Raw genomic sequence first — 9932 nt, 5'->3', positions numbered from 1 at the left:
TAGTCTATCAATAGTCTAGCCTTGTAAAATTTGGGCCCCTTTCTGCAATGCATTGCCAGAGATAATTATCATTATGGATAATGTTAATCAAATTTCTAAATAAAAATGGGGGATCAAATCTGAAAATATTGCTGACAGTGTCCCTTGTCAAAAGTGATACAGTATATTTTGAAACCCAAAATATATTTAACTTAAGAAATAAACTTGAACCAATGCTTAGGCCAGGTTGAGTAGTCGAGCTAAACATTGTGTATGATGGATTAATCCACCTATGCAGTTCACGCTCCATTTAAAATGAGTTTAAAAAGGCAAAACAAAAAATTGATATAAAACTTACAAATATCACTGACCTGTAAATTATCTATCCAATAAGAAGTACTTCCACTGATGCAAGTGTTAGCATGAAGTTCTTCTATTTCATTGTCTTAACTGGAAGTATATTAATATTTTAGATTACTTTTAGAAAAAATCTATAGTGCAAAGATGATATAAAGCACAGAGGTAAAAAAAAACAATAACATGTTATAAAAGCAAAAGGACTCAGTTTCTACATACACTGTACCTACATTTTGGTAATATTTCAATTTTCAAAACAAAGATTTCAATATTAAATAAAGTTCCCAATTCCTTTTAAGAGAAATTTTTGCTTTATTTAAAAATATTTTATGTCAACTGTCACCATACATACATAATATAATGAAAACACTTTAACTGCTTTACAAACTTTAAGTATTTTCAGGGGTCACGCTGTCGATCGCCACTTGAGCCATTTGCGACAAAAAATTAAATGTGGCTCCGAAATTTTCTAATTGGCGAAAAATGGCCCGAACTATGTCTGTCCCAAAACTACAAATATTGCCAGTTTTACGAACCAAAAGGTGTGAAAAATCGATAATCTGTGTAGACACAACATCCGTTATTGAAAGGGAGGGAGCCAATTTGCAATTTTTATTTGATCAGGCAGTTACCTGGCGATATTAGATTATTGAATAACAAACGATAATTAAATTTTCTTTTTGTGCACTTGATATTTTTTAAATGAGCAGTCGGCCGTTAGACAAATTTCTATGATTGCCGAGGGTTAGTTTGAGCAAAAACAAATAAAAATGGCTTTAGACAACAGAAATTGTAAGTATTGAATAGCTATGATGAAAAGAAAAGCAACAAAACATAGGTATTTTATCAAATATTTAATTCTATCTTACGTTTTCCGAATTTGTCACCGTTTTCGCGACCGTGATTTTCGATATTTCTGTCATTGCTGACGAGAATTTTTTAGTGCAATCTTAATAAAAGCCAAAAAAAAAAGTCTACATTTAAGAAAAAAAAGACAAATGTTGCAAATGGAGCTCTTATTTGAAGTAATTTTCGAGAATATAACATGCGAAAGCATCGAACCCCACCCACTTATAGGCAATGTGCACATTTTAAATGTGATTTTTAGAATTTTTTTTATTAAAGTGCAGATGTTTATAAAAATATAATTTTAGAAATTAACACAAAAGATTTTCTAAATACTTTTTAAAGGGTTACTAAGAAATATGTAATAACTATATTAATTTCTTGAGTAGTAAGGTACTTTGGTACATATAAGTATCCTACAAGAACGTCAATGCTATGCGCTTCGCCGTTGTTGGCCTTATAATTTTATCTTCGGAAAAAGCAGTGGCTCAGAGAAAAAAATTCCCAGTGTGACCCCTGATTTTACTCTCTAAATCTTAACATTAGAATGATTTTTAAGTCTAAGAACTTTGATAAATATGGGCAAAGTTTTTTTCCAAATCCTATTGCCATACTTTTCCTTTTAACATACCAGTATCTGTAATACTGACACTACAAATTATCATGTCTATATAATGCACTAATGGCATGTTTGCCAGTAAACACACTGATACCTAGATTATAATATATTTAAAAAAATATTTCTAAAATTGTGAATATAGCTAGTCTACAATCTGTGGTTACATAAAAGTAATTTCTCCAAAATAAAATCACTAAATTAGAGTGGCATCTGACACTATTACATCAAAGTAAGAAAAATGACAAAGTGTGAGTTTTTTTCAATAATTCTTAATTATCAGTCTAGTGGCTAGTCTATGAGATTTGTAACTTATATAGTATAACTTACAAATACTTTTATAAAGAACCGTTCACCATGTTCATATAGATCTGTAAGAATGTCCATCCTTACCTAAATCATTGAACTGTGGTGATAGCCTCTCCAGCTGCAAATATTGGTTAATCTTTCCCCATTAAATTAAAGATGGTCATCATGATCAACCATTGACTTTCAAGTACCAATCTGAAATATACATTTATATGTGTTGATAATATAGGTTTGTTACAGTGGAGTGATCAGCTATGAGGAAATATCTGAAATGCAGACAACAATTTTATTTTATGAAAAAAAAATCACCACTTGGAACATACTATTTTCTAATTAATATTAATTCAACTCAATATCAATAAATGGGGAAGTATCAGTGGTCATTTTCTTAGTTATATAAAGTTTCACCGTAGATAACATAATGTATAATGATGAAAGATTTTTTTTAGTAAGCATTAATTTTGTAGTAACTTATATATACATTAAAACTCCTGAGTAAAATGATCTGGATCACATGCTTTATTTAATAAAAATGTATCAGTAATAACATGAGAGCTATAATATAAGTGACCCCTCCCCCTCCCCCCCCCCACCCCTCAAATACCAGACTTTTTAATCCCCAATATACAAGATCCTGTCTGGTCCAGTCAGATTAGGGTCCATAAAACCCCTGTAGACTTGATATTGCCAGAGAATCATAAATTTTATTGCCTACAGATAAATTGGTTATTTCCTATGTTATGCATTGCTGTTTTTTTTCTTTTTTCTTTTCAGAATGTACACAAAATTATTTTAACTGATAATATACTAATACTGATTGCTCAGTCATGTTGAGTAATGTCCTGGCCAGTTAAATTATAACTCTTATAGCAAAGCAATTCTCACTCCTTAACAATAAAATAATTATTTAAGAGAAATTACAAGTTTGTTTATTCAATGATTATGATCTTTTTATCAAAAGTAACAAAATAAAACCTGCAAAAAATTGTAATTGCTGAATTTATTAGAAATTACAGAAGACGTCAGTTGCATTTTTAATAGATAAAAAGGGGATATGGACAGAAGGATTTTATATATTAAAAATGCATAATTCCCCTAGTGCTGTCTAAATAACGTTTCTTTTATGTATAATGAAATCCAGCAATAAAGATATATCATTGTTCAAAATACACATAATTTATTATTTCTGAAAGCTAAGTGCCTGAATGCATTTTTTACATTTTTGATAAAAAAAAAAAAACAGCAATGATGAGATGTAAATCAAAAATATGATAAAAACACTGTTTTATCTTATCACTTTGTGTATTAAATTTAGCCCTAATTCAATCAAGCTTTCCAAACTGGTTATAAAGGTGAGAACTGATTTGCTACAAAGGTGAGAAATATCACCTGCAATTCATTTACTGCACAGTAGCTACATGTATACAGTAGCTTATTATGATAAACAAAAGCAAGTCTATCAATGGTCCAGACTTGTGTATTGGCCCTTACCTCCAATACCAGACCTTATCATCCCCATAGGCCACATACCAGGCACACCAGAATCAGTGTCTTTAATTATTATTTACTGTAACAGTAAAACAGAATTAAGTTAGCTCTGTGTATTTAACTGTTCTTGAAAAAGGGTCGCTAAAAAGCTCTACGGAGCTTATGTTAATTGTTTCACAAAGCAAAGGTAAATAAAAATTACATTTACCTTTACCTATTCCAACTTAGTCAAAATAATTGGACATTCAGATTGTTCTATATTTGGGTGGTTTTCAAAATAATGAAGAAAAAGTGGGACATACAGTTGAAAACCTATTTCTTATGGTGGTCACCTATTTTATATGATAGCAAATACTTCAAAATTCAAGGAAATAACTTTGGGAAAGTGTTGAGAAAAAACTATCAGAAAATAGTTCAGCCTTTAATTTGAAAGTTCAGTGAATTTCAATTGCAGTATGATGGGTGATAAATGTTGCAGTGTTTTATGATAAGGAAATATATTAACAGTTATATTTTCAACATATAAGATATAGGTGTAATGTGTATAGTTTGAAACTTATTCAATCAAATGTTTGTGGAGACTGGTTTTTAAAATCAGCCTTTCTGCACAAATCTGACATGAAAATAAAATTTTACCTAGAAAATTTGTTGCTTAATGAAAATTAATTAACATATTATTATAAAACCTAATTTTTCCTCAAATTTTGAATGTTTAAAACATGCCAAATTTCAAGAATGTCCAGTAATCTTAATTTCTAAAATTTTCAACTCAAAATTGAGTTATATTGCAGATGCACAGGGGACACATACTGAAAATCAGTATAATATTCATGCATTATTAGTTTACTGTTCATAAAAAAAATTTCACAACAAACACATGCTTATTCAACAGCATGTGTTCCTTTAAATGAAAAATAAGTGACTTTAAACATAACCAACACATTGAAATCATTTATTCTACATGCACTGCTTACAGAGAGTAGAAAATGACAAAATACCATGCATGGTAAAATGTGACAGTAAAATTCATACATACTTTATTATGTTACTAAGAAGATGCACAGGGGACAAATTGCAGCAAAATATATATTCATAGAATATGTTCATAGTAAGTACATTTTTTCTCGACTACACAATATTCACTTGTGAACATTTACATATATGTGGGTAAACTTAAGAGCTTGAGAAGCCAAACAATTGATGTTTCCACTTTTTAACTTGAAAACTGGTTACTTCTGAAAAAATGCAAACTATGAATTTTAAATTGTCCAGAGTTTCTTATATAATGGTAAATTAAATGAATGTCAAAAAAGGGTGCACAGGGGACATCACTTTTGGCTTTTTGAATGTTGAACAGTCCTTAATATGTCAAATTGAAAGCTGCTTTTTTATCAACTGTAACTCCCTTTCAAGGAAAATGAGCCGTGCCACGAGAAAACCAACATAGTGGATTTGTGACCAGCATTGATCCAGACAGCCTGCGCATCTGCGCAGTCTGATCAAGAACCATGCTGTTCGCTTTTAAAGCCTCTTGGAATTAGAGAAACTGTTAGCGAACAGCATGGATCCTGACCACACTGTGCAAATGCGCAGGCTGGTCTGGATCCATGCTGGTCGCAAACCAACTACGGTATGTTGGTTTTCTCATGGTACGGCTCAAATAAAGTATAATCTAATTTTATTTAAAAAAAAAAATAAAAGAAATCTGACACTTAACAACTAAAAAGTTGCAAAGGGGACATTTTTGGGTGTATATACATTCATCAAATGTCTGAGAAAGTTGATCTATTAAACAAAAAAAACATACTGTGTCTTCACAGCTGAAAGGATAAAGATCTTAGAAAAACATTAGGACTTAGAAAACTAATGGGGTTATGAAATTGTAGTGTTCCACATTAAAATTTTGTACTTTTTCACTACATTTTTTGTGAAGAGGGTTCCATCACAAGATGTGAAATATTGGTGAGAGTAAGATGTTGGTAATGAAAAAAAAGAGTATTTTGCTTTAAATGTGCAGAGTTTAAGCTTACTGGAACCACTCTCGAGTCCGCTTCTTGGAATAACCAGTACTAGTGTCATATGAGAAGTCCTGACCCCACTGGGGCTCGAACCCACGACCCCTGGATTGAGCTGAGCCAACAACTTACATACCACATAATTTAACATAAATCAATGAAGAACTCGTGCGGACGCATTGGTTGATAGGGCTATTACGCTGTCCTACAGAGGTGAAGGCCCCAGGTTCGATTCCTGGCAACTCCCATTGCGGTGTGACCTTGGGTAAGGCACTTTATCATGATTGCCTCAGTCGGCCCAGCTGTAAATGGGTACTCGCAAATTGCTGGGGGTAAGGTATAATTGGTTTTAACTGTTCTTAAAAAAGGGTCGCTCAAAAGCTCTACAGAGCTTATGTTCATTGTTTCAAAAAGCGACGTTAGATAAAATTTACCTTTAACCGAATCCCCTTTTGATAAATGTTTTTTTTTTTAAATTAATTTCAAAATATCTCAATATCTCCTCTGTTCCATATGATATGGATCCCGTTTTAAATTTTTGGATTACATTTCTAACTGAACATCTAATTACGGATCACTTTTTTCGAATTTCAGTAGTTGAAAACAGCTAATAAATCACAATTACAACTGCTTAGTAGACCTAGATCTATATTGTAAAATTATGTCACTCTGGCCAGGCTTTGGCTGAAGAACTTCTAGAAGTCTTAGAGCACCCGCACACTACTGTAGGTGTTATTATTTTAAACTGGTTGTATGTAATCTACTAGATCCATATTATATGTGGAAACAGATAAATAAGATAAACAAGTGACTGTCAATCAGAAAGATCTAGAATCTACAAGATTTTATTTCAAAAGTGCAAATCTACTTACTTTCGATTTCGCAAGCTCCGCCATCTTGTCTCTTCAGGCGGCGAATGATGAAATTAAAACGTGCGAATCACGCTTTTCTCTAAAGGTGTAATTACACCGATAACAGATATTTGCCTATGGGTATGTCAAGCAAGTTATTAGAGTCTTAAATTAACAAGAAGTTTTACTGAAGAATAATAGGACATTTTTGAAATAACCAACTCATTATTTGCGCACCGCGGCCATGTTTTTCGTAGATTTTTAGACAAAAAGGTGATTTTCAGAGCGTGTAAATCTTATTATTTTGAGTAGCTATTCACAAACAACAGTCCCATGCACAATATTTAACACCTCTAGCAAGTTTTAAGACAATCTGATTCGTGAAAAAGATAAGTTACTGTGTTCTGCAAGTTTTTTCTGAAGCACCATAAAAGCCGGTAAAATACGTCAAATTGGGCATATTCAAATCAATATATTTAAATTTCAGGAATATAAAATCAAAATCAAATTATGTAATTTACAAAAGCTATCTTTGAGAATTTAATATGCAAAATTTTGCAAATATTGAACAAAGAATAAGCATTTGGGCAGGTTTTGAAAAACATATATAAACCGTGGACCTGGTCACGACCGTGTGATAATCACGCTACACCTGATTGCCGGACGGACGGACGGACAATGCGATCTTAATATGCCCACCTTTGGGGGCATAAAAGTCAAAGAAAATAGTGTAGTGTAAAGAAAAAAAGTTGTTTGCTGAAACATCGTTAAAAGATGTAAAGATGTTATTGATAAATAAAAACCTAAAATTATCAACTGCTTTTGTAAAATTCCTTAAGTAGATACTTAATAAATTAATAATAACAAAATATTAACAAAACCTCGGAAGCACCGCGGACCAGGCAAATTGCAGACTCGATTTGATTGAAAGACCGCATTAGCTCTAGTTGGTTTAATTTGCACAGTAGTCAGCAGTGTACATGTATTTAGATAATTTACAACAATGCTTTGCACGGAATGTCACGGATCAGAGTGATAGACTGGCTATATTCATCACTACAACCCGGTAAAATGTAGGGAATCTAAAGTGGTAGTATATTCGTGGCATGTGCAGACTTTAGTGAATTGAGAATTTAGCGGATTGAGAACATTATTGTACTAGTACATTGGATTAAGAACAATCCCGTTCTGATACATCGGATAATGTATATTTATCACATGTCTGACATCGCGGGAGTGTAATAAAGCCATTAAGGGGACGCATATTGCTACATTCACAGTTCATAAGGCAATGCGGAAGGGGTGCATATTCAAGAAATCGATGGTGGGAAAATAAAAAACATATTCCTAAACTGATATAATACTGATGGACACCTGTAATATTCAGTATTTTGTGGATAAGGATGTGCTACTATGAATGTAATAGGAAAACAGAGGTCTTTGAGAAAGTACATTCAACACAAAATATTAAGCTTTTGTATAAGGAAAAAACAGGTTTTTTACAATAACAGTGTTCCAAATAATGTTGAAGGGATGAGATTTTCTTTCTAACACACCAGGTTTGCTTAAACATGTAAAAATTTAACGCCACGTCTGTTCATCTCGGGATGGACGCCATATTTCTCATTGATAAAAAATGTAAACAAAAAAATCAGAGTGGGATTAGCATTGCAAGGGCATAACATGACATTCTACACAATGAATACCTTAAAACAGATATCTAAGATGCTACACAGGTCAGGCGGGTTAAATGCATAATGTCGATCACTTGAAATTCATCTTGAAAAGGTGGTTAATTTTAGTTTGTTTACATGATTTTTAATTTTCCCACGACTTCTCGGCGATTCACTGCAAATGTATTACTGCGCCGGACGAAAGGTAACTCTAAATAAACAACGGGAGACAACTTAGGTGTCAGCACGTGTACGACTTTTAAAAAAAAACATGTCGATGATTATAATTTCTTATCAAATAATGAATCCTATTCAGATATTCGTCTTTAATATTAGAAAGTTATTAATTTCTGTGGACATTTGTCAAATAATATTACTTACAGTAGACTACTTTGCGCATCAAACTGGTTTCCGCTTCAGTTGTGAGGCACTTCCGTTATACTTTTTGACAACAATAACAAAACACAAAATGAATCAATAAAGTCACTTATAAACCGACTGCTATTAAATCAGTGTAAGTAAAGTTGTTGTTACAACATTATACATGTTCGTTACGTTATGAGATAAAGTTTATCTTGAACTGCATAATCCATTAATTACGTTTAGTTGATATTGCATTTACAATTTATTTGACCTCGTTTTTTTACGTGAATGACAGCATTCTCGTGCAACTCGTGCAAACAGAATTATGAAAAGTATGGTGGAGAACTCAAGGACAAATTATAAATGACATTAAAGTGAGGATAACTTTATATTCGTCCAGTTTTGATCATTGACATTCCTGCTGTTTATTAGTAACTTTTGTGAACAAGATTAGAATGTTGCTTTTGCACATATACACATTGATTGGACCTCTCAGCCAAATTTCATACCTTATTATAGGGATTTTTAAGACAATACAATTCAAAAGTTTGTTGAATGTGTTTTCATATTTAAGTGCATTGTAGTTCATGAATACCAAGTTAAAAATTAATAATGGCAACATTTCTAGGCCTTTATTGTAAGCCACTAGACTTCTGTAACGATAAATGTTTTATGTATTAAGGGGAATATACTCTTTTAGTTTTGGAATGTGGCATTCCTTGACCACCATATCTTTTCTTATGCACTACTTTGTAAACAAACTAAATAATGTGTTTTAGCTCACATATGCGAAATGAAAAGCAAGACAGGGAACTTATTTCACATTCTTTCTTTAAATTAGAATCTGTAGGACATTGATAAATGTTTGGACAAAGTGAAGCACTATTATTTTCGCACCAAAAAGTCTTAATTGTTGACTTTGAATGTACACAAGAAGTCTTATGTAATTCAACAATAACTTTCTTGTTTCAGTTTTTCTCATTTTTATTTTAGTGAGCAATCCTTTGTGTACTTATAATAGTTGAAACAGTATTCATTTCATTTACCAAAACCTTGTACTCTTTTGCAGGTAAATTTTATAATACCCCACCCACTTTTTTCTAATTTCAAAGTATGCGTCCCCTTAATTTTAAAATAAAAATGATAATACACTAGTGTAATAAAGCTTTGACCACTGTTGACGTCGACGTCGTTTATAGTATAGGAAACGTTGGTCAAATTGACTTGTTTATATAGTAAAAGAAAGTAGAATTTGTGATGTTTTGACAGAAAAGGCTAACATGTGATAAAAAGAATATTACATTTGTGCCTTTCCACATTGCGTTTATTAAACTCGTTGAAAAGAATTGATAAAATGCTCGGCAGAGCCTCGCATTTTATTTTTTTATTCAACTCGTTTAATAAATTCAATATGAAAAGACACTCATGTAATATC

General features: G+C 32.0%; 1 long non-coding RNA gene across 1 annotated transcript; it reads right to left on the bottom strand.

The window, feature by feature from the left end:
- Nucleotides 1-354: 354 nt before the first annotated feature.
- On the bottom strand, nucleotides 355-7107 carry LOC128550680 (uncharacterized). Its single transcript, XR_008368374.1, has 3 exons — nucleotides 6483-7107; nucleotides 2192-2302; nucleotides 355-429 (listed from the first exon to the last, which is right to left on the bottom strand). It is a non-coding gene; the product is annotated as an uncharacterized LOC128550680 (long non-coding RNA).
- Nucleotides 7108-9932: the final 2825 nt, after the last annotated feature.

Source organism: Mercenaria mercenaria, chromosome 18 (genome assembly GCF_021730395.1).
Source record: "Mercenaria mercenaria strain notata chromosome 18, MADL_Memer_1, whole genome shotgun sequence".
Taxonomy (NCBI): Eukaryota; Metazoa; Mollusca; class Bivalvia; order Venerida; family Veneridae; genus Mercenaria; species Mercenaria mercenaria.
The sequence above is the reverse complement of the archived record's forward strand: the minus strand, read 5'-3'. Positions and strand labels throughout refer to the sequence as shown.